This window comes from Leucoraja erinacea, chromosome 10 (genome assembly GCF_028641065.1).
Source record: "Leucoraja erinacea ecotype New England chromosome 10, Leri_hhj_1, whole genome shotgun sequence".
NCBI classification, from domain to species: domain Eukaryota; kingdom Metazoa; phylum Chordata; class Chondrichthyes; order Rajiformes; family Rajidae; genus Leucoraja; species Leucoraja erinaceus.
In genome coordinates this window covers 21,800,431-21,827,321 of record NC_073386.1, presented here as the reverse complement: position 1 = coordinate 21,827,321, position 26,891 = coordinate 21,800,431, and positions in this window count along the sequence as shown.

Below are 26,891 nucleotides of genomic sequence, written 5' to 3'. Positions count from 1 at the left end.
TGTCCAGTGTTTAAACAGAGCTTACTTTCTCTCTCTTAGTAGCCATAATCTATCACATCTAGTTTTCTAGTGCAAACTGACTGCCTACCTAACCAATATAGTGGGCAGATAACGCACATTTCTCACACCTTTGTCAATGAATGCCTGAATGTATGGGAACCCTACAATGTAGCCAAATACTCCTTCTATGTGTGGATGTATTTTCTATTTACTTAAACCTTTTACCCGGATGCTCCCTGGGTTACAATGTATCAACTACAGGGAGAGTTTGGATAGTCTAAGATTGGTTTCTCTGGAACGTCCGAGGCTAAGAGGAGACTTATTAGAAGCATATAAAATTATGAGAGGGATAGATAGGGTAGACAGTCAAAACCTTTCTCCCAGGGTGGACTAGAGCGCATAGCTATAAGGTGCGAGGGGAAAAGTTTAATGGAGATTTGCGAGGCATGTATTTTACACAGAGCTTGGTGGGAGCATGGAACGCATTTCCAGGGTTGGTAGTGGAAGCGGATATGACAGTGGCATTTAGCCAGGCACATGGAAGTGCAGGGAATAAAGGGATATGATTCATGTACTGCAAATTCAATCACTTTATCTTGGCATCTTGTTTGGCACAAACATTATGTATGAAAGGGTCTGTTCCTGTGTTGTACTTAGAAACATAGAAACATAGAAAATAGGTGCAGGAGTAGGCCATTCGGCCCCTCGAGCCTGCACCGCCATTCAATATGATCATGGCTGATCTATGTTCTATGATCTATGATCATGGCCGATCATACTGTTCTATGTTCCATGTAAAAATTGAGGTTCCTCCATTTTGTTATTGTGAGGGATTATGCAAGAGTTGTAGAATTATGTTGCATTAATTCAAACGAGAACCAGCCTTCAGAATATTGTACAATGTCTCCGAGAGACTCAGTTTACTAGTCACAACAGCTGGTAGAGATTTATGTTTTTTGCAATGCAGGAGTGAGGGTCAAAACATCATTTGTACCTTACTTCAGCTAAGGTAACCTTGAAAGTATTCTGAGGCCAGATTTCCAAGAGTGAAGGTGACTCTGACTTTGTTAATGCTGACATTAGTGCATGAACACCACGTGAGGTTTCTCTAGGAACCTCGAGCTAGAAAGAATGAATATATCTCAAGATTTTATAACTCTTGCAACATTCCTCTTGGTCCCTCACTGCTGAGGTATTTGATATTGCTTGGTCATACTCCTAACAAGTAAATACAGAAAATGCTGGCAATACTCGGCAGGATAAGCAACAAATGCGGAAAGAAACAGGATTAACAATTCAGGTCAATGGCGGGGTTTAAGATCATTGATCTAAAATATTACCTCCGCTTCTTTCTCCACAGATGCTGCCTGAACTGCTGAATATGTGCAGCATTTTCAGTTTTAATTTCAGATTTTCAACATTAGCAGTATCGTTTGCTTTTGCTTGCACTTGGGAAGAAATGAGCAAATGTTCCAATGAAAGCACATCATGCTCTGACAGTTGTGGCCATTCTATATGCACCTCGCTTATTTACAATTCTTGTTTTAATGCTAACATATTTGTATTCCTTTACCTGTAAACTTGCAGGGCAAACATCATTATAGTTAAAACAGAGATACAATTGCCCTCAGGTAATACATTCCTCCCCAGATAGCTAGTTCTCTCCAATTTACATGGTTTTATATTCAGCAAACTATAAAACATAATGTGGAGGCCCCAGTCTCATATTATATTTTCATGTACAGGGCATTCCGCTGACTCCTCTAATTTAAGTTGATGGGCGGTTAGCTGAAGGGAACCATCTCAAATAATGTAGACATTAAGGTAATGCATTTATAATGGTAAAATTGCAAGAATGCATGTGAAAAGGTATTCCACTAAAGTCAACAGCGATGTGATATTTTGATGACACAAGTTTTAAAGTACCACCTGCGACCAATGCACAGGTCAGATCCTTGGGTTTGCAGCACATAACAGTCTGTGTAATTATATATTGTGTACATCCAACATCCCCTTTCTGGTGGCCCTTTTATTTAGTTTATAAACTATGAATTGCACTTATTAAAAGCAAAGGTTAAATGGTAGCATATGGTCACTTCAGGAGATTTAATTTAATTACCAAATTTTTAACTTATTTCCTCAGGTATACAATAACCAAAAAAATCACGACATCACAATGTCTCCTTTGGTAATATAAGACAGGATCAGGGCAGCCGAATATAAAAATTAAGAGTACAGTTCTCTTGCCCGCCACTGAGTTTCTATTAATCATCATCCAGATCACAACATAAAGAAATGGACATATTATAGAAGCTGGAAATCTGAAATGGAAAGTAAAAATGCAGGAAATAATCAGTCTATTAAATAGTGTTTGTGCTCACAGGGAAGATGAGTCATAAAATCACAGTGATACAGCATGGAAACAGGCCCTTCGGCCCAACATGCCCACACTGGCCAACATGTCTCAGTCATACTAGTCCCACCTGTCCACGTTTGGTCCATATCCCTCCAAACCCGTCCTATCCATGCACCTGCCCATGTTTCTTAAACGTTGGGATAGTCCCTGCCTCAACTACCTCCTCTGACAGCTTGTTCCATACATCCACCATCCTTTGTGTGAAAATAGATACCCCTCAGGTTCCTATTAAATCTTTCCCACTTCACCTTAAACCTATGTCCTCTGGTCCTCGATTCAACTACTCTGGGCAAGAGACTCTGTGCGTCTATTATTTATTCTTCCCATGATTTTTATCAAGATCAAGATAGAGAGAGAGAAAGTTAACAGGCGTTTGAACAATTGTGGACTAATAATAAAGATTTGTTAGGATGTTTAAAGCACATCACATACCTATTGGTATGTTTGAAGTACTTGAGATAAAAGGTGCTGTTGCAGTATGGATTCAAAATTGACTGGAGGATAAAAGTATGACAAAATAAGTGATTGCAGAAGATGACATTGCAGTTGACATACTGAATCCAAACTTTCAGTAAACTTTTGAAAAGTAATGGTGTAATAAGTCCTAAAAAAGGTGATGGAATTCTGAAATGAAAGCAGAGAACACTGAGAACAGTCAGCAGGTCAGGTCACATCTGTGGAGAGAATAACAGATAATGAAAGATCACCAGTCTCAAATGTTAACTCTGGTCTTCTCTGATAATGAAAGATCATCAGTCTCAAATGTTAACTCTGTTTCTCTCTCCATAGATGCAGTCTGCTCTGCTGAGTATTTCTACCATCGCCTGTTTGTATTTCACATAATAAGCTGTTGGTATGAGATGAACATGATTTTGCAATATGGACTATAAATTCACTAAATAATAGAAGGAATTAACTGTTCCATTAAGTTTCAGCACCGGGATTCTGATCTGGACACCTGTGCTGAATACATTTTTTGCATTTGCTTATGGCATACATTTTTGAGGTGCATGAAACAGTCAGGAATATTGTAATAGATTTTGAGGGGACACGGCAAAGTAGTGCATTGAGTATACATACAGCGAATGGAGTACACCGCCAAGAACTATTATATATTTTGGTTGGGATAATAATGAGACTATAGAAACATAGAAAGATAGAAAAGCCAAAATAGGTGCAGGAGTAGGCTATTTGGCCCTTCGAGCCAGCACCACCATTCAAGATGATCCTGGCTGATTGTATAAAATCTGTACCCCGTACCGGCTTTTTCCCCATATCCCTTGATTCCGTTAGTCCTAAGAGCAAAATCTAACTCTCTCTTGAAAACATCCAGTGAATTGGGCTCCACTGCCTTCTGTGGCAGAGAATTCCACAGATTCACACATTTATAGGAAAGTGAGAGGTCCCTGGATGTGTGCGCACAATTCTTTGAAGATGGCTGAATAATGACAAAGCAGACCGATTTTAGATTTTGGATTTGGATGTAAAAGCTAGGAAATTATACTGTATCAAACAAGTATGAAACAGGACTTTGGCTCCAACTAGAGGATTCTAAACATATCTGGGCTCCAGGCTTTGGGGAGGATATAAGGGTTTTGAAAGGATTTTACAAAAGGTAGATTTTTAAATCAGAAAATGGGTGATTACATTTAAGTAAATAGACTTTGAAATAGACTCTGAAGGGGATGAGAAGAAATTAGAAAGATGCTTGGAGTGAGTTTAGTTAATGTTGCCAGGGGTGGTGATAGAAGTAGAAACAACTGTGGCATGTAAGAGGCTTTTAGATCAGCTCATGGAAATGCAGGGAATGAAAGGGCATGGATCATGTGCGGGCAAAGGAGATTAGTTTAACTTGACATTACATTTGGCATGGATATTATCAGCCAAAGGGCCTATTGCTGTGCCGTACTGTTCCATGTTCTATGCACATAAACTATTTCCAGTGGATGAAAGGTCCATAATGAAAGGGCCCCGATTTAAACAATTTGACAAAGGAAGCAGAAGAGAACTGAAGACAACTCTTACTGAAGCAGATTGTAGGATTTTGAGTACAGTACCTAAAAGCTCTGTTGATACAGATCCCACAAAGAAAATTTCCTTTTGGTAGGAAGAAAAATAAATAAGGAATAGATATAACTTAGGGACATACTTTGAAAGAGCTGCTGCTGACATGATGGGGCAAATGCTCTCATTCCTTGTGAAATAGTTATAGAATTCTGCACCGATTATGTGATTCTGTGCCAAAGCCCAGTTGAGTGCTTCCAGGATTTATATTTATTTTATATCAACAATTTCCTGAACTTCACCTGGATGTGATCCACCAAGCATTTTATGATTGACTTGATTTCAGGATAACACAACCAGGCTGTGTGTAATGCAAATGAACTTGTGTATGGGAAGAAGGGCCAGGAATGTTTGAGAGCCATTGTACCTTCTGCCCACCAGGAGTTTCAGCTGCTGGGTCTGAGAGGTACCTGTGAGCCATGGAATCATTGAAAAAAAACAAAATACAGAGCTACGAGTATTAGTTTTGGCCAAGTTATGCAACTAAAATAGGTCTGGCAACTGCAGGAGGTTTTTGAGGTCTAAAAGGCAGCTGTTGTGCAGGTAGTTACGGATGGGGTGTGTGGAGTGTTTGAATTCTCTAGCCTTCTTCCTTCAGCCTTAAGCGCAACAGTTCAAGTACCAGGCTTGGAATCAAGGTGAACCCTAATTCAGCTTTTGAGGATAGGGTAAAAGAAACCTTGATACAAGGAATCTCCTCAGCCAAAGACATGGTGCTAAGTGAAGCTTGATGCAAGCTACAACTTTCCGATAACTCTTTTGGTCTTAAAACTGGATGAAAAAATTGTAATTACTGGTTTATTTTCCTGAAAACTCTCCAGTAGAGGAAATGATTTACTACACACACTCGTCCTTTATTTCACTTTGAAAGCGCTGATGCAAAGGCAGGAAATTGTAAATGCAGCAACTCAACAAGCAAATGACTGCAGGTGTTAGAAATCGGATATTTGAGCGCAAAACACTTGAAATTCTCATCAGGGCAAGTAACATCTGCAGGGGCAGAAACAGAGTTACTGCTATAGGTTGAAGCTATTCACCAGAGTTAGGCAAAAGGTAGAAAACGGGCATGTTTGAAACCACAGAGAAGTAGGAGGTGGGGCAGGGAGTTTAGTTTCGTTTGGAGATACAGCGCGGAAATAGGCCCTTCAGCCCAACGGGTCCGCGCCAATCGGCGATCCCCGCACATTAACACTAGCGTACACACACTAGGGACAGTTTACACTTATGCCAAGCCAATTAACCTGCAAGCATGTATGCATTTGGGGTGTGGGAGGTAACCGAAGATCTCGGACAAAACCTACGTGGTCACGGGGAGAACATGCAAACTCCATACAGACAGCACCTATAGTCGGGATTGAACCAGGGTCTAAGCGCTCTAAGTGATCAAGTGCCATGAGTGGTCCAATGCTTCACCACCTTCTCTCAGCAGTGAGGGAGAAGGTGCTGACGTTTTGTCAATGGCAGCTAATCTATCTGGAGGATTAATAAATAAAGGGGGTGGAGATAAAAGAGAAGAGAAACAATATTTGACACGAGATATAGTGCACTGCAGTTGCTAGAGAGAATGGAATGCTAGAAATACTCAACCAGTGAAGAAGCAGGAAAACCAAGGTAATGGTACAGGTTGATGACCTTCCATTGGAACTGACTTGTTCTGATACAATCTGTCAAGATTGAATATCCTGCCAAATAACTTGGTGGATATGACAGTATCTCTCCAATGTTTTATGCCTGCTATATGTAGGCAATACAAAAATGTACAAGAGGGCAGGAATCACTGCTTCCCAGTAGATTGGGAGCTTTGTACCATGTATGAAGTCCTAATTTTCAAACATAAATTTCCTCTGTTTCCAATGGCTTTCATGGCGCACTGAAGGCCATGATAAATTGTACCACCACTGCTTTCCTTCACTGAGAGGTGGTTCTGCGATAGGGAAAGGGATCCTTACTTTGCAGGATCTCATTGTGAATCTTTATTGTCTGAGGATGATGTTGTAATGAGATTGATTAACCGCTGCTGTAGAAAAGGCGATACAAGGACTTGCCCCAGAGTAGTGGAATCGAGGACCAGAGGACATAGGTACAAGGTGAAGGTGAAGGGGAAAAGATTTAATCGGAATCCGAGGGGTAACTTTTTCACACAAAGGGTGGTGGGTGTATGGAACAAGCTGCCAGAGGAGGGAGTTGAGGCTGGGACTATCCCATCATTTAAGAAACAGTTAGAAAGGTACATGGATAGGACAGGTTTGGAGAGATATGGACCAAGCGCAAGCAAGTGGTGCTAGTGTAGCTGGGACATTGTTGGCCGGTGTGGGCAAGTTGGGTCGAAGGGCCTGTTTCCACACTGTATCACTCTATGATGCTAAGGAACTGCAAATGCCAGCATCTTGAGTAAAACAAAAAGTGCTGGAGTGCTAGGCGGTCACGATGACACAGCAGTAGAGTTGCTGCCTTACAGCACTTGCATTGCCAGAGACCAGGGTTCGATCCCGACTAAGGGTGCTGTATGTACGGAGTTTGTACGTTCTACCCGTGACCTTTTTTATCTTTAGCATTTGACCTTTTTGACTTCCGTGAGTTCTAGGGATATTGCAAGGTTGGAACAGATAGTTTGCTGCATAATTGAGGCATGGACAGAATAAAGGTGGAGGAGTTCTTCAAAGCCTTCCTTCCAGTGGATGCTGACTGCCTCTCTGTCCTTGATAAATTTGCCTCATTTCATAGTTCTCAGGGGGATGAGCCTTTAGGCATTTGGGCGCATAGGTAGTTTTAACATTGCTGAAAAATGTAAGCTCTGCTCTTTCATGCTATATCTGTTTTTAGGTCACAGCATTACTGCTGAACCACAACTTTGAGGTGCTTGTACAGCTGGCTTGTTTCCATTTTCATATGTTGGAGCTTCACTTGTGATTAATTAACTTTTGGGTCTCCTTTCATTAACCCTGCCTTTTGTTGTCTAGTAGAGAAGCCAAGGGTCTCTTCAGAGGTACTAATTATTGGCATCCAGTCTTTTGCGTGGTCAGGTCGGGGGGTGTTCTCACCGCCACGGGTACCATGTAATCCAGTGCTACCTACTCCATGGTCGGATAGTCGGCTCCCCTACCTAGTTTGCCAGGTGTGAAGAGAGCTGTGGACCCCCAGCAGAACCAAAAACTAGACCTATCAAAGAGCAGATGAGCTTCTAGCGAGCCAACGGCCATCCACACTTCAGTAGAAGTTGCGATCACTGTCGTACATAGCATTGTAAGGAATGATGATAAAGCACACACACCAAAATCCTATACTTCCAGCGGCGGAAGTCCACAGGAACTAGAGGACAGGGATGTGTGGTGCGTCCGTCACCGTTCCTGTCGGAAACCAGCACCACTGCGTCGCTAATGTTTTCAACGATGATGAATGAATGAATAAAAATCTTTTGTGGATACTCCACAGTTCAAGTTATATAAGGGTCCTTAGGTTTTTTTTAGAGGTACAGCATGGAAACAGACACTATGGCCCAATGAGTGTAACATTCACACCCATTCACATACCCGTTCACTCCAATGCTGTTATATCACTTTATCATCCACTCCCTACATACTAGGGATACAGGCCAATTAACGTATAATCCTGCACGTCTTCGTGATATGGGAGGAAAACAGAGCACCCAGAGGAAATCCACAGTGTCACAGGGAGAACGTGCAAACTTCACACAGTCAGCACCCGAGATCAGGGTCAAACACAGGCCTCTGGTGCTGTGAGGCAGCAGGTCTATCAGCTGCGTCATTGTGCCGCCCGTCTGTGAGGAGGTAACCAAGATGAATTATCTTTGACGGGTCCTTAATACTTATTTTTTGAGTGGTGTTTCTTTCAGGCTGATGAAGATGATGATGTGGAGATAAATCCCGTCTTGATCCTGACCATATGTTTGGAATAAGTTCTTGTCATCATCAACGCCACATTCGGCCGGAAACACAAACACAAGTATGGTAGAGTACAAGTCAAGTTTATTGTCACATGCACAAGCACAGTAAGGTACTGGTACAATCTTGCTTAATACAGCATCACAGACGCGTAGCTTCACGCAACACGCAAAAACATCAATCATACATAAATTACTCATAAATTCTAAGACAGTGAAAAGAAAAGAAAACTTCATGAAACAAGACATGAATACAAAACACAATTAGAAATCAAGTCCACAACAGTGCAAGAGATGGCCCATAGTGGTCCATTATCAGGGTAGGATTAGAGCTGTGCATGTCAGTTCATGAATCTGGTGGTTGTAAGAATGTAACTGTTCCTGAACCTGGTTGTGTGGAACTTCCAGCTTCTGTATCGCCTGCCTGATGGTAACATGGTCCAAGAAGAGGGCATGGCCCAAATGAAGGGGATTCTTGATGATAAATGCTGCCTTCCTGAGGCACTTCTTCATGTAGATGCTTCAATGGTGGGGAGGGTTGTGCCCGTGATGGGGTGAGTTAGCCTTCCTTTCATTGCCAACTTCAAGGCTATTGAAGAAATCTGAGGGAAGGACTGACACTTGTCCTGCTAAACACAAAACTAGTTTTGGGCAACATTCTCTGACATGTAGTAGAACTTGCTCTTCTATACATATGAGACCTTAGTGGTATATCTCAAGTCCCAATAAATGGAGCTGTACACATTCAACTGTGAAGACCAACACTGGCACAACTTAATGCCAGAAACAGTCACCAAACAAATAACTTCCTAACCCATCAATTCTAAGTAAAATATGTTTTGAATTACTTTCATACTTGGGTTAGAAGCGGTCAAATAACAACTGGACAGTGTGTACAAGCCTGTTCCTGTTTATAATCTAAAATTAAATTGCTCAATGTATTCACTGGGAACACTTGTGAACTTTCAAATGATCCAATTTTGGATGCTGTTGTTCCTTTGACTTAAACAATTAAAGGAAATGCCACAAAATAGTGCCCCATTGCTGACATTTAAACTGTACTTCAGAAATTATCAACTGGCCTCACAAATTATCAACATCTTTGCAAGCATTCTGCAACACATTTTATAATGCATTACAACAATTGAGGGTTTTTTCAGGAAGCAATGCTTCCTGAAAAACGTTATGATGGCACATGTAGTTTAAGGTTGTATTGCTGAAAGAATAGGTGATTTCAACCCTTTTGATGGCTAATATCATAAAGATTATTACCTTCAATTCCTGCCTGTACATGATCCAGATCCTTCTTTTCACTGCACTTCCATGTGCTTATATAAAAACCCCATAACCACCACTATTGCATCTGACTCCACCACCACCCCTGCCAATGCTTTCCAGGCTCCCACTACCCTCTATGAAAAAAGCTTGCCTCATACACCTCCATTAAACTTTTTCCCTCTCACCTTATACCTACACCCTCTAGTGTTGGACATTTCCACCCTGGGAAAAGGGTTCTGACTGTCTATGGGTGTTAGTTATTCATATCTGTGGTGTGAGAAATATGAAAGCCTATTTTGTTCTTACAATCTGCAATATCTCCCAAAATGATACTAAACATTATTTGCTCCCATCCACCCTCTACTCAATTCATATTCTTCTATATATTTTTTAACTGAGCAAATCATGTATTATCTCAGCCACCAGGCTCATGACCCTGACTACAGACCATAACCACAGTGGAAGGGCCATAGATGCATTCAAAATACCTGGTGCTGCTAACATTCAAGGCTCCTGTAACAATCAGGCGGAATGCCATCTGTTATACCCCTTATGTTCGTGGTTAATTATACGGAATCTCTGCTGAATTCAATGTAAATTTTAGACTTTTGACTTTCGAGATACAGTGTGAAAACAGGCTCTTCGGCCCCCCTAGTCGGCGCCGACCAGCGATCACCCCATACACTAATCTACACACTCTAGGAACAATTTTACAACTTACTGAAGTTAACAAACCTACAATCCTGTACATCTTTGGAGTGTGGGAGGAAACCGGAACACTCGGAGAAAACACATGTGGTTACAGGGAAAAGATAAAACTCCATACAGACAGCACCCATAGTCAGGATCGAACCTGGGTCTCTGCCGTTGTAAGGCAGCAACTATACTGTTGTAGCACTGTGCCGCCCCATAAACAATAGGTGTCTTCTTTATTGCCAAAGCCCAGACATTAGATATGCTTAATCCTGTATAATCTTAGAGGAAGGACACTTACTATTGTTAAATAATGTATATTAACAGTTCATAACAGTAATATAGCAACATAACAACATTAAGTCAACTTTACACAACAGACTGCTCAGGACATCCCCCCAAAAATTTGCCACGGTTGTAACAATATTTATAAAAGATTAAGGTAAGGTTTCCAAAGGTTCCCAACATTATTTAACAATCAATAAATGTTTTCCAATACTGATATCCATATTCCTTAAACGAGTTTTACCACTGCCATAAAACACTAAATAAATTACAGATTCTTAAGGTTTTATAAGCTTTATAAGCACACAGGCAAATTCCTTGTATGTGAATACTTGGCCAATAAACTTACTTACTTACTTACTTACTTACTTACTTACTTACTTAATTACTTACTTACTTACTTACTTACTTACTTACTTACTTACTTACTTACTTACTTACTTACTTACTTACTTACTTACTTACTTACTTACTTACTTACTTACTTACTTGGCCTTGTTGTTAGAATTTCTTTAAATGTGTAAATATATCTCCATTTTTTCAGCAAGCATTTGTCCTTGGGTGTTAAAAGTTGTGAGCGTACAGTTCAATAGATTTGAGGAAATTCCCATCATTTAACAATGTTCTTTTTAATTATTTTTTCATACAATTAATAGCGTGCAACACTCAATAAAGCCATGAGAATTATCCCTATGTGACCCTTGTTGGCAGCTAGGTGGAATGTAAGTCATTTGGTATTATTCTTTATTTATAGTTTCCACTCAGTATAGGTAGCATAAGGGGACTGTTCGTAACATAATTTATTACCGGATGTTTCCTGCCCAGTGATCTAGGTCACAATTAATAACATATTCTGTTTATTTTTGACTGCAATCAATTAAACACAAGCCTACTATAGCTTCAAGTGTGTGGCCATTAGGGTTGCAATGACTTCTATGAATCCATCCAGAAAAAATGCATTTACTTATCTACCAGCTCTTGTTCCAATATGCTTCCAGATTTTTTGGAAGCAAAAGAAAAAAACTATGTCCAAGGCATAGAAAATCATCAAATGCTGACAGTACAGAGTCTTTCCTTCATTTTTGATACAATGGGAAGGGACATTAATTTGAATTTTGAATTCCAATATATGTTTCTGAATAAGGATCTCGACACAAAACGTCACCCATTCCTTCTCTCCAGAGATGCAGCCTGTCGTGTTGAATTACTCCAGCATTTTGTGTCTACCTCCATATACTTCTATATATCAGGGCTGCCAACATTGGGTGAGAGTTGGGAGTGAGAAATTGGGAGAGACCAAGCCCGAGGGAGCTGTGCCACCCAGAGCTTCAGCGGTGGCACAGCGGGGACTTTAACATTACGGGCCTACAACATCTTGGAGCCTCAGTCTGTGGAGCTTCTGGCAGCAGGTGTGGAGCGGACCTTCCATCGTGGAGCAGGCAACCCCCATAGGGGGTCGCCAGAGAAGAGCTCCGACTGCCAAGGTCTGGAACATGCGGTCTCCGTTAAGGAGGTGGTCGATTTGGGAGCTCCGGGCCTTGTGGTGTGCTCGACCTGTCGTTCCGACCATCTCGACCAGAGGGGCTTAGCATCGGGCCATCCGTAGCGCGACTACAAAGGGTCAGGGCCTCGACTATGGGTGAACAAAGGAGGAGGAAGAGGACTGTCTGAATGTATTGCCTTCCACCACAGTGAAGAATGCTGTGGTGGATGTCTGTGTTGAATTAAGTTGCGTAATATGTCCTTTTTTAATTGTAATGCTGCATGGTAAATTCATGCCACTGCACCTTATGATTTAAAAACAACCTCCAACCCCCAAACTCAGTATAAAGAAGGGTCCAGACCCAAAATATCACCTATCCATTTTCCACATTCTCCATAAATGCTGCCTGACCTGTTAAGTTACTCTGGCACTTTGTGACCTTTTGTCTAAACCAGCATCGGCTGTTCGTTGTTTCTACTTCCTTTTATAGATCAAATTAGTTCCAACCTGTCTGGATTTTTACATGTAGACATTAAATAATATAGGCTTATTTAAATGTCAGTAAGTACCTTGAGTGCACGTCCTTTCTTGCGTGCTTCTGCACCACAGCAAGTACATTTCTGGCATCAAGTACATTTGTGGCAAACCTGAGTAATTCTTTACACTTTCCATTTCTATTAATGTTTCTGTGCCGTAATATAAGCTTGAAAGTGTGTTCCTATGTTTACTTATGGTTCAGCAAGTCCCACCCATAAAATAAAATAAGCACAAAAGATGCCATGAGATCTGTCCCAATGCACTGGGATTTAATGTAAGTTAATGGGAGGAGAAAATAAATCATCTGCATTTATTCCTATCTCTGGTCACGTCCAGGACTATTCTGATGTTGATGCCCAGAATAAGATGTTTCATTGATCGAATGAAGTGCGTTACCACCGGAGATGGCAAATGTGTTTTTAAATCCATAATTTGCTAATCACTGTTTTTTGTTAAACATTGAGCTATGTGCAGTCAAAGAAGATTTTTTTTAAACAATGAACATCTTGCGATAAGAACTTACCATATACTTTTACTGTATAAACAACATTTATGGCTCCTTCTTGAGAATTCCTTTCCCAATAAAATATATCTCTTTGCTCAAAACGAATATTCAATCACATCTGGCACGACAGAAGGTTCAAATTTCTTCTCCAACAGTAACTGAAATTCTTTTAATAAAATATTAAAATAAACAGGGAACAGCAAACGAGCCAACAGGAAGGGGAGAGGAACAAACCTGCATTGATAGAAAAAGAAACCACAAATGTTGGAAATCAGAAATAAAAACAGAAATGCCGGAAAATGCACAGTAAGCCAAACAACTTCTGAAAAAGCACATTTAAGAACAGATTCAGCTCTGATAACTAATACCACCTGAAGCATAACCTATTTTTACCTTTCGGACTCGAGTTGACCCTTTAGACGCCTCCAACAGTTTTGTTTTCAATCTTTATTTCATCATTCATTAGTTTCCTTTAGCCAATGCAAGCTATTGAAATTCTCACCCGTTTATTTTAATATTACATAAGAGTAATATAAATTTCCAGAGCCAGCCGATGAGACTGTATGATTATCAGTAATAACGAGAGCTAATATTATTTAACAATGTTTAATCCAGGGGATAGAAATAGTGATCGCATTAGTATGTTATTTAATTATGTATCCAAACCAAACCAATAATAAGTACAGGAATGAAATGAAGTCAGGTCTAGGTCATGTCATGTCAAATCGTCCAGATAATTTCCATGAAGTGGAAGCTTCCAGGTTGATCATTGTACCAAGGTTTAGGCTACACAATGGCTAATACACTCATCGGCAGCAGTCGCCAACCTGTTTTCTGTCTGTGGATTATTTATGTGTGTACCATAAATCCATACATAGGAATTTAAATAGAAGCTCTCATTAATCTGCCTACATCACAATCTGCCTACTCATCAGTAACCAGTTTTCCTTTCCAAAGCAAGTGATTAAAAACTGGATAAGCCAGCAAATAAGGAAAATAAATATTAATAGAACAGGCTGCATCAAATGATTGGCATTAGGAAATAACATTATCAAGACAATGCTACCCTGAAACAAAAAAGAACATGTGATTATTTTCCTGTTTGCTCTATGACCTAACTAAGAAAGGTCCATACTTACTGTTTTTAAGAAAACTGAACTATGTTAGGGTGATTGAATTTTTCATGGTTTCAAGAATAAAAGTTTTCGCATGCAAACAAAAAGTAATGCTAGATTTTTAATGAACCCCCTTGAGAGGCTAATACACAAGCCAGACATTCTCCATTTCACAGAAATAATTTGCTTGCAGCAATGGTATTCTAGTGCTGCTAGCAGCACAGTTTTCGTGCTTCAGGTATATAGATGGAGAGTGATAAGATGAAAACGGAAATTCCTCAAGTAAAACAAAATAATAATAGGCACATATTACATGATTGAACTTGGCAGTATTTAGCAAGGCCACCCAGTACTGTTAGTTCAGGCAAAGTAACAGCAGATAACACAATCGCTTTAGTAAAACTGCTGATAAACATGGCATGCATAACCATTGTCAATGTGACCAATTAGCCGAATCAACAATGGTCAATAAAAAAAATCAATTGAATCAAATATTAAGTCAAAGGTACAGCATTAATGAGTTGGGCCAAAAGGCCTGTTTCTGTGCTGAATGACTCTATGACTATATGAATTATCTGGAGAACTCTTCAATCCCAGTTTGTTATAGTATTATTAATTGTCTTCACGACACAGTGCTGAATATTATTTCTGTCAGTTTTCTGTAGCAGTGCCCATCACATCACAAGACCATCAATGTATTACACCTGCCTTTAAGAGTCTACAAATCAAACTCATCCGCAAATACCATACCCTGCCCAACTGGCCAAAGCTGTCAACCAATAAAATAAAACACAAAACACAAATTCCAGCAGCAAAAGTAAGAGTGACTTTCTTTGATATCAGAGAAACGTTTGACTGAGGATGGCATCAAGGAACCCTTGTAAAATAAATTAACAGGAATCAAGGAGACATTTCTCAACTGGCTGGAGTCCTGCCTCATACAAAGGTAGATGGTTAAGGTTGCTGAGGACAAGCATTAACAGCCCCAGGATATTATTAGAGGCGTTCCTCAGGCCAGTACATGAGGTGTAACCATATTCTGTTCCACCTTCTGTTATAAGGTCAGTGGCGGAGATGTTTGCTGATGATGTTCATGTATTATGTTCAGCTCCATTCACATTCCTCAGAAATGAGTCGTCTACACTACATAGGCCAAGGCCAAAAAAACCTCTGGGATTCCGTGAGTGGCTTGTAGTATTCACCATTCTTGAGATCACCACTGATAAGAAACTTAACTGGACCAGCCATAACAACATTGGGGTTACATGAGCAGGTCTATGGCTGTGTATCCTACAGCAAAATGAATAACCTACTGAATCTATAAAATTATTTTCACCATCTACTAGCCGTAGGTGTGACCGTGATGGAAAATTCTCCTCCTGCCAGACGTTCCGTAGTGTAGTTCCCACAGTTTTCCAACACCACCATTTAAAACATAACAGTTTCTGGAAATCTGAGAAAAAATAAGGCTGGAAAGCAAGTCAGGTAATGAGACTTAGAAAAACTGTACCAATGTTACAGGTCATTTCGACTCAATGAACCCTTCCTCTGAAGTGGCATAAAATCAAGGAACAGCATTTCGTCTTCGAAATGGGCACATTACATTCCAAAGGAATCAATGTGGAATTCAACAATTTCAGAAAAATACCCTTTCTAGTTTTTATTAGAAACTGTTAGATGGGAGTTCAGTTTAATTTGTGATGTGTCAACTGACAACATACCTCCCAGACCATAACCACAGATTTAATAGAAAATCCAGATAAACAGCATTGTGTTTTTTTTTTAATATTTCATTATGTGCATTTAGGTACTGAGGTTTTCCACTGTCAAAACAAACATTAAAAAATCACCTCCATTAATGTAGCACTCCACCAATGGTCAGGTCAAACACTAACTTGGGCAGCAATAAACTGCAGAATGTCAATCTGCAGCTTCTAGCTCAGAGGCAAAGTATTACCAACTGAGCAAGATATCTAGAATGATCCCAGGAATGAGTAGGTTAACATATGATGAGCGTTTGATGGCACTAGGCCTGTATTCACTGATGTTTAGAAGAATGAGGGGGGACCTCATTGAAACGTACAGAATAGTGAAAGGCTTGGATAGAGTGGATGGGGAGAGATGGGAGAGTCTAGGACTAGAGGTAATAGCCTCAGAATTAAAGGACGTTCTTTTAGGAAGGAGATAAGGGGGAATTTCTTTAGTCAGAGGGTGGTGAATCTGTGGAATTCTTTGCCACAGAAGGCTGTGGATGCCAAGTCAGTGGATATATTTAAGTCAGACATAGATAGATTATTGATTAGTGCAGGTGTCAGAGGTAATGGGGAGGTCAGGAGAATGGGGTTCAGAGGGAGAGATAGATCAGCCTTGATTGAATGGCAGAGTAGACTTGATGGCTGAATGGACTAATTCTGCTTCTATCACTTATGATCTTGTGATATCAGTCTAGGGACAGTGTGTCTGACACATTTCAGACACCCAAATCGAAGTGAATAAACAAGTGTAGTGCGATTTTGGGATGTTTGAACCGGCATCAATAAAATTAAATGAAAGTATTTAATTTTCCAGCCACATTACACATGTGTTTATTAAAGGTGCGTACCAGCACCTTTTTGTCTACAAGAAAAAACGCTGAACAATGCCAAACATTTCCTGTAGGTCTCATTTGACCAGCAGCTGGGGATTTAAAACCATTGGCCAATTAGTAAATTCCCCTCGCCAAAACACCTTGGGATTTATACCTAGAATTTGTAGTGGTAAAGGAGAACAGTAGCTTGTGTAGGGAAATTTAAAAAACGGGAAAATAGTTGGCATCTGTCCACCTGCGAGGGATGATGGTGTGGCATTTATGTTGCCCTGTTTGGAGCGGGGAATGTTTCATTATGGTTGCATTTTCTGCTGTGGCTGACTAGTCCTATCCTTGACAAGCAGACCCTCCCACAGCTTCCACGGGAAAAGCTGTCTCTGGCCGTTGGATTGGGGAGTGTGTTGCTGTTGCCATTGGTCATTTTGTGGCATTGGTGCCTGGCCTCCAGGGTCTTGAACCATAGGTTGTCATGGTGCTTCATACCCACTTCGAGGTCATTTCCCCACCTTCTCTAGTCCTCAGCAATTGCTTCCCAATCAATGTTAAAAAAAATTATATCACTTTTTTTCCTTTTTTTTTGTTAGAAGTACAATAATGTGGTACCACAGTACCTAATACATGTTGATATATTACATTTCATATACAACTTCTTATTTTTAATTTAATAATAAAACAGAAGGAAGAAAAGAATAGAAAAGGATAGATTGACATAGAGTGGTACGTGAAATAGTAAGATAGCCCTAAAGAAGAAAGAAGAAAGAGAAAGAGACGAAGTAGAGGAAAAAAAGAAAAAGGAGATTGAAAGCGATATACCTATTTAATGTTCCTGGCCACCCGTCGCCTGATTCTGAAGCATTTTATCTCTATGGTTGTGTTGCACCATATGCTTATAAGTCTATAAAAGGAGATCAAATCACTAAGAATTGGTCTACTTTACCTGCTAGGAGGAGTCGCATTTCTTAAAGAAATGCCGTTTCCGACATATTTGATTATATCACTTTTAATCCTATCTTTGTAGCAGAACTTTGGTCTTCCGCTTGGCCTCCTGGCATTAGTGAACTCCCCATGCTGCACACCTTAGGAGATACATCCATTTCCATCCTGTGGACATGTCCAAGCCAGACATCGCCCACAATTCTATAAAGCATAGTATGTGACCATATCTAATGGCAGTGCAGATCAATGGAAGAGAAGAAAACCAAAGCTAAGTGCAGAGTGAGGTATACATTTGTTTTCAAAGATCTCACCCTTCTTCGGAATTTGGGGATTTATTTTGTTTCCTCTCCTGAGCCTTTTTCCTTTTGTTAAACCTCGGGAGATTTATCCATTGGTTGTGGTCTTGAAAATGCAAGTGCCAATGGGTGAAAATGTGAAAGTCAAACCCTGCAAGAGGGCTTCTGCTGTTCAAAGTACTGTGTTGCTGCTCTCACCTACACACGAGCCATGCCACAATTTATACTGCACATTTTTCTAAAAATAAACTTTTATGACTAGAAGTAGGAAAGGGGGAGTTTATCTGCAAATCCATGATTTTAAAAAAAACAAGGTCAGTGAGAAAGAAAATAAATTCAAATGTTAGGGAGAAAAAGAAAGGTTTTAAAACATGGAATATAAAACAGGCCCTTTGAACCACAAAGTCTTTGCCGAATATGAAGCCAAAATAAACTAATCTCTACTGCCCGCACATGATCCATATCCCTCCATTTCTTATGTAACCATGTGCCTATCTAAAAGACTCTTAAACATCACTGAAGGATCTTCCTCCACCACTACCTCTGGCAGTGCATTCACCATATATGTGTAACAAACTTGCCCTCGTCACCTTAAAGCTATGCCCTCTACTCTTTACATTTACTATCCTGGAAAAAGGTTTATCTAGGCTTAAAAAGGTTAGCTACCCTATCTATGCCTCGCATAATTTTTATATGCTTTTATTTGCTCTCCCCTTAATCTTTGACATTCCAGAGAAAAAAAAATCCAACATTGGTCCAAACACTCTTTCAGTCTCTAATCCAGGCAGCATTTTGGTAAACGCCATCTGCACCCTTTCCAAATCCTCCATATACTTCCTGCAAAGGGGCAACCGGCAGTAAGGTAGAGCTGCTGCCTCATAGCTCCAGAAATCTGGGTTCAATCCTTACTACGGGTGCTATCTGTGCGGAGTTTGTACATTCACCCTGTGACCATATGGGTTTTCTCTGGATGATCCGGATCCAATCACATGCAGGTTTGCAGGATAATTTTGATAAATTTCTCCCTGGAATATTGTGTGCTGCTTTTATTTCCTAATTTTTGGAAGGACATTATTGCTATTGAGGGTGCAGGGTAGGTTCACCAGGTTAATTTCCCGGGATGGCGGGACTGACGTATGATGAAAGAATGGGTTTGTATTCGTTGGAATTTAGAAGGATGAGAGGGCATCTTATTGAAACGCATTAAAAAACTTGAGAATTGGACAGGGTAGATGCAGGAAAAATGTTACCGATGTTCGGGGAGTCCAGAACCAGGGGTTACAGTTTAAAATAAGGGGGAGGCCATTTAGGACTGAGATGAGGAAACACTTTTTTAACCAGAGAGTTGTGAATCTGTGGAATTCTCTGCCACAGAAAGTAGTAGAGGCCGATTCACTGGATATTTTCAAGAGAGAGTTAAGGGCCTGTCCCACTTGGCCGTCATTTGCGTGCCATTTACGCGACTTGGTAGTGTGTGGGTAGCGCGGGACGGAAGCATGGAGTGGCATGGAAGAGTGTGGAGTTGCGCAGCGCGCCAGGATTTCGTGCTGCACAAAATCTTCGGGTCGCATGGGTCATGTTTCGAGACCCTTCTTTAGACTGAAACATCATCCATTCCTTCTCTCCAGAGATGCTGCCGGTCCCACTGAGTTACTCCTGCATTTTGTGTCTATCTTCAATTTAAACCAGCATCTGCAGTTCCTTCCCACAGATTAATTTGCTCTGCAGCTTGCTACTTTTCATTCACCTCTTTTTTAAAATAGGGGCATTACATCTGCAGTTTTTCCAATTGCTAGCACCACTCAAGAAACTGGAACATTTTAGAAAATCACCATAAATATTATAAACTGGGTAAATATCATAAACTGGGTATTCAAATGATGTCATGCGCTCTAGACGGCATGATGACGCGAGCGACAGTCACTGCCGGCCTGTCATGTAAATGATGGCCAAGTGGGATAGGCCCTTTAGATTTAGCTCTTAGGGCTGACGGAATCAAGAGGTATGAGGAAAAAGCCGGAACAGAGTATTGATTTTTGACGATCAGCCATGATCATATTGAATGGTGATGCTGGCTCAAAGGGCCGAATGGCCTACGCCTGCACCTATTTTCTATGTTTCTATGTCACGGTCCTCTAGCCAGAATAACACCCTTCCACTCCAACCCCTGTCTTCCATGAATAAGCCAGATCTGAATCCAAGCAACCAAGTCACTGCGCATCATAATCTTCTGGATGAGCATATCAATCTTCTTTCTTGCCTCTCTTAAAAACCTGGGATATTTTCCATCAGGCCCTGGGGATTTATTCACCTTAATGCTCTTCAAGAGTCCCAACACCATCTTGATCTCAAATTTCCCTTGCATATTATTATTCTCCACACTGAGCTCACTGTCCCCCATGTGCTTCTTCTTCGTGAATACAGATGTAAGGAACTCCTTTAGTGCTTTGCCTACATCCTCTGGCTCCAAGAACAAAATTCCCTCCTTTACCTTTGAGCTGTCCTACATTCTCCCTGGTTACCCTCTTGTTTTTTTTTATGTTTTGTTCATTGATAATGCAGTGTGAAGTGCCATTGGACTCTTCTACTGCATTAAAGTAGCGATGTTACAAAACCTACCTTCAGCGGCGCTGCAGTTCTGCCACTGGCCGTGTGCGTGACTTTGGCGCCTTTGGGGGGGGGCGGGATTAAAATGCGGGTATGTATCGCTTGACGGAGAGGGATTTCCTCGGGCTGCTAGTCGATGAAGAAAAATCGATCGGACTTCCGTTCCCAGTTTTTTAATTTAAAAATCGCTAAACAATTTAATAGTTGGATTAAAGTAAAAAGTGACTTTGAATGCCCTCAATGCCTACAATGTGACGGATCGTAATATCAGAACAAAACTAAAGGTAAGTCGAAGGTACACAAAAAAGCTGGAGAAACTCAGCGGGTGCAGCAGCATCTATGGAGCAAAGGAAATAGGCAACGTTTCGGGCCGAAACCCTTCTTCAGACTGATCGGGGGCGGGGACAAGAAAGGAAAAAGGAGGAGGAGCCCGAAGGCTGGGGGATGGGAGGAGACAGCAGGGGGACTGAGGAAGGGGAGGAGACAGCAAGGACTAACAAAATTGGGAGAATTCGATGTTCATGCCCCCAGGATGCAGACTCCCCAAACGGAATATGAGGTGCTGTTCCTCCAATTTCCGGTGCTGCTCGCTGTGGCCATGGAGGAGACCCAGGACAGAGAGGTCGGAGACGGAGTGGGAGGGGGAGTTGAAGTGCTGAGCCACCGGGAGGTCAGCTTGGTTATTGTGGACCGAGCAGAGGTGTTCGGCGAAACGATCGCCCAACCTCCGCTTGGTCTCATCGATATAGATCTGCTGACATCTAGAGCAGCGGACGCAATAGATGAGGTTGGAAGAGATGCAGGTAAACCTCTGTCGCACCTGGAACGATTGCTTGGGTCCTTGAACGGAGTCGAGGGGGGAGCTAAAGGGACAAGTGTTGCATCTCTTGCGGTTGCAAGGGGAAGTGCCCGGGGAGGGGGTGGTACGAGAGGGAAGGGAAGAATTGACAAGGGAGTTATGGAGGGAGCGGTCTTTGCGGAAGGCAGATATGGGGGGAGATGGGAAGATGTGGCGAGTGGTGGGGTCACGTTGGAGGTGGCGAAACTGACGGAGGATTACTTTTTGTATGTGACGGCTGGTGGGGTGAAAGGTGAGGACTAGGGGGACTCGGCCCTTGTTGCGAGTGGGGGGATGGGGAGAGAGAGCAGTGTTGCGGGGTATGGAAGAGACCCTGGTGCGAGCCTCATTTATGGTGGAGGAGGGGAACCCCCATTCCCTGAATAATGAGGACATTTCAGATGTCCTGGTGTGGAACGCCTCATCCGTGGAGCAGATGCGGCATAGACGGAGGAATTGGGAGTAGGGGATGGAGTCCTTACAGGAAGCAGGGTGGGAAGAAGTGTAGTCCAGATAGCCATGGGAGTCAGTGGGTTTATAGTGTATGTCGGTCAGAAGTCTATCACCTGCAATGGAGATAGTGAGGTCAAGGAATGGTAGGGAAGTGTCGGAAATGGTCCAGGTGTATTTGAGTGCCGGATGGAAGTTAGTGGTGAAGTGGATGAAGTCAGTCAGTTGTGTGCGGGTGCAGGAGGTGGCACCAAAGCAGTCATCGATGTAGCGGAGGTAGAGGTCGGGGATGGGGCCCTGGTATGTATTGAACAAGGATTGCTCGACGTAACCGACAAATAGGCAGGCATAGCTGGGGCCCATGCATGTGCCCATAGCTACGCCTTGTATTTGGAGGAAATGGGAGGAGTCGAACGTGAAGTTATTGAGGGTAAGGACCAGCTCCGCTCGCCGAACATCTCCGCTCGGTCCGCAATAACCAAGCTGACCTCCCGGTGGCTCAGCACTTCAACTCCCCCTCCCACTCCGTCTCCGACCTCTCTGTCCTGGGTCTCCTCCATGGCCACAGCGAGCAGCACCAGAAATTGGAGGAACAGCACCTCATATTCCATTTGGGGAGTCTGCATCCTGGGGGCATGAACATCGAATTCTCCCAATTTTGTTAGTCCTTGCTGTCTCCTCCCCTTCCTCAGTCCCCCTGCTGTCTCCTCCCATCCCCCAGCCTTCGGGCTCCTCCTCCTTTTTCCTTTCTTGTCCCCGCCCCCGATCAGTCTGAAGAAGGGTTTCGGCCCGAAACGTTGCATATTTCCTTCGCTCCATAGATGCTGCTGCACCCGCTGAGTTTCTCCAGCTTTTTTGTGTACCTTCGATTCTCCAGCATCTGCAGTTCCTTCTTAAACACTAAAGGTAAGTCGTGTATTTCACATATAATCTTGCTTCTTGGGGTGGCTTAAATCAAATTTTATGACATGAAAATGTTATTTGGGCCCCATACGAACGAGCAGTGTCTTTCCTGCCGATATGGGGTTAATATTCATGGCAACGCAACGTTCCATCGATCGCATTCCAGAAACACCCACTCGCAAGATGATTTAAATCCTCTTTTTTTTGGGACAATCGTGTCATAAGAGGATCTAAATCATCTATATTTTGTGTAATTGTCTATCCATAATCAATATTTTTATACTAAATATCCACAACAGTTTTAGCCACATGTATTGTGCAAAAAATAATAATTTTGATTATATAGAGCGTGGATGTATTTCTAGATTAATTTATGAGAGTTAAACATTAAATTCCTTCCATCTGGCATATAAATTCATGACAGTGAGATTTAAAAATCATGTTATTTTGTGAATTCTTGTGTGAATGCGATTAGTTTGTTATTTGGTTACTTAGGCTATTTAAAAAAATATCCTTTTCTTAAACATAGAAACATAGAACATAGAAAATAGGTGCAGGAGGAGGCCATCTAAGAAATGGATAGATGTTTAGATTTAGTAGATGAATTTAGATGAATTTAATTGCTTAGATTAATTTAATTGATTTGTTGAAACTGATGAATATGAATTTTTTGTCAGGTATTTACTATTTGTTTTAGTGTTTAATTTAATCATTTCTACCTTTTTTCTAAAACTGCAAATAACTTTAATGTTGTTAATGCTGTTCAGTGTTTTTTTTTCCTTTACATTTTAAACAGATGTCTCTGAAGAAAAAATGCAAAATTGTCATTCCAAATGCCCAGCAAAAGAGACTGATTTAGACAGCATTCGCGGAGATTATCCGAATTTGGACTACTCCAAATGTGATGACCTACAGGACATTCTTAATGGGAAAGTAGTGGGCAGAAAGGCATGTCATGCGTGGTTTGAAGAGCAAAAACTTGTAGTTTACAATGCCAAAATTGAAAAGTTGAGGAAAAACAAAGTGTACAGAGTTGCTTATTGGTTACAATCTGAGGAGTATGATGATGCTACTGATTATGATATGCCAATGTACCAGCTAGCAACTGATCTTCTCCATAAAGACTTGGTCTATTGCTAGAAATTATAATTTATTTACCTATCTGTTACGGACTTACAGCATATAATACAATAATATTAAAGTTCTGATCTTGAGAATATCACATTTTTGAATTTTCAAGGCAGTCTGGGTGTTTATTACCATTTCCGTCACAACAGTCAATTTTGTAATTAGCTACAATTAGGTAACTAACTAATTATATGCTTTAATTTCAAGTCATCCAAGTAAGATGTTTTATATTTGTTTCAGAATGCTTCAATCTATAATAACTGAAAATTTCATTCAGTTCTCTTAATTTTTAAGAAAGTTATGGACTTTTGACTGTCCTCGATCACAGCTTTTGTGTTGTCAATGGATAAGCAATAGGGAACAAGATGATAATTTCCGAGTATGAAAATGGCCATAACTTTTTTAATACTGAAGATATGAAAGTGAATTAGGTGTCAAATTAAACTTTTTTTTATGCTTTATCTGATGGGATAAATTGCAGACTTGATTTTTTTTAAATCTCAAAATTTTGTAACATTGCTAATTAAAGATGATATATATAATTGAAATTATTGTTGTTGATATTTTACCTAGAGGCAAAGTCTCTATTGTCAGAAGATGCAAGAAAATCTATTTAGAAAGATCTTGCTGAAGTATAAGCAGGAAGATCATGTTGACATACAAGAGGCGAGAGGGAAAGATTCCACGGAGTGCTGATTATGGAACGAAGAAAGGAAAGAAGTTAATTTTTTGACGATTGCGGTTTCTATGGGAGAAGGCTCATTTTTTGATCTGACTAATTGATTCGACGATAATACTTTGAGAATAAAGTCTACCTTAAATGTAATGAAAAGAGACTCTTTGTGCATGTCATCAAAGTCAATTGAAAAGACAATCAGGTCATTTATAAAGTAAGTTGTCAATTCACCTCTTTTGGATGATCTGCCAATATCAATATCAATTTCAGGCCAAATGTCTTTAAAAGCACAATACACAATATTGCATGAAATCTGCTTTGTTCAAGAAAAATCTTGGCGTAATTATTTAATCTATTCTCTACATTTTAATTATATAAAGAATATTATTTTCAGACCCTGTTGATGGTTTATACTATCGTTGAGTGGTCACAATTCTTTGTACTAGCCTCAATATACACAGCGCATGGCTTTCAAATACAATAGATACCAACTGCTAAGCTAATAGCAGGAGTCATATTCTCAGCTGCTAACATTTAACCAAGTAACTGATCCAGGAAACAATTAGTGAAAAACCCCCTCCACTTTGTCATTAAAGAACCACATTTCATGATTTACCTACATTGTGCACTTATCTAGCATCTTGTTCTTGTAGTATCACTTGTGGGTTTTACTGATAATTTTAATAATGGTGGATTTACTCATTTTAAAATGCTTTCATTTTTGTGAAATTGATTCCACTTCTCAAGCCCAGCCAATGTCCAATGCAACATCACAGATCCTGGCAACAGATATCACTTGAAATACGAGATTTCAATCTGGAGGTATATATCATCAGACCACATTCTTTTCATTAAAATGTGACAAGCTGTATATTTATTAAACATTTTTTGGAATTGTATTTGAGTTCACTTATGGTAAAATACATTGATCATTGAGTAATTATAGCCCTGGGTGAACTTATCAAAAAATAATGGAAAGTAACAGAAATTTCACATTAATATCATCATGGAATTTTTAATTGTCTGGATTGCCACGTAAACTTTACATTTCTGAAATGTACTGTATTTGCGATAAGATTTATAGGAAAACATCTAGTTTTGAACTGCATTGAAACAAATTGGGATTGGTGGAAATGCCATGCCCTTTTCAGTCTTAATTTGTCATTTAAAAAAATCCCGGAAAATGCATTTGTGTTTGGTTTCAAAATCTACAGGGATCAGCAAACATATGGATTTAAGAGAAAAGGTTTGAATGAAGGCAACAGAAATTTGGATGGCAAGTGTTTAGGGAATGTAGAATGAGGAAGCCAGCCAAGAGCACATGAATTTGAGTTTTGAATAGTTACATCTAGGGGTTACAAAGCCAATAGAGAGGGTATCCACAGTAAATGAGTTGAAGCAGGGTGATGTGGAGATGAAAATAGAAGGTTTTTGCAGCAAAGATATTTGGAGCAAAAACTCAAAGTTGTGTGAAATATGACTTAAATAGTGCCATCTAGCTTGTTTTCTGAAGCTGACGGAGTTTATGATGGTTAGGGAATAGACTTTGCAATTAGGATCAAAGAAAATAGATGAACATTGTAGGAATGAACTGATTCTGGTTTAAACTGTACATAGACACAAAATGTTGGAGTAGCTCAGCAGAACAAGCAGCATCTCTGAAGAGAAGGAATGGGTGATGTTTCTGGTCAGAACCAGGGGCCACAGTTTAAGAATAAGGAGTAAGCCATTTAGAACGGAGACAAGGAAACACTTTTTCTCACAGAGAGTGGTGAGCCTGTGGAATTCTCTGCCTCAGAGGGCGGTGGAGGCAGGTTCTCTGGATACTTTCAAGAGAGAACTAGATAGGGCTCTTAAAACAGTGGAGTCAGGGGATATGAGGAGAAGGCAGGAACGGGGTACTGATTGGGGATGATCAGCCATGATCACATTGAATGCCGGTGCTTGCTCGAAGGGGCAAATGGCCTACTCCTGCACCTATTGTCTATTGTCTATTGTCTATTGTGTCTATAATATAACCATATAATAACCATATAACAATATAACAATTACAGCACGGAAACAGGCCATCTCGACCCTTCTAGTCCGTGCCGAACACATAATCTCCCCTAGTCCCATATACCTGCGCTCAGACCATAACCCTCCATTCCCTTCCCATCCATATAACTATCCAATTTATTTTTAAATGATAAA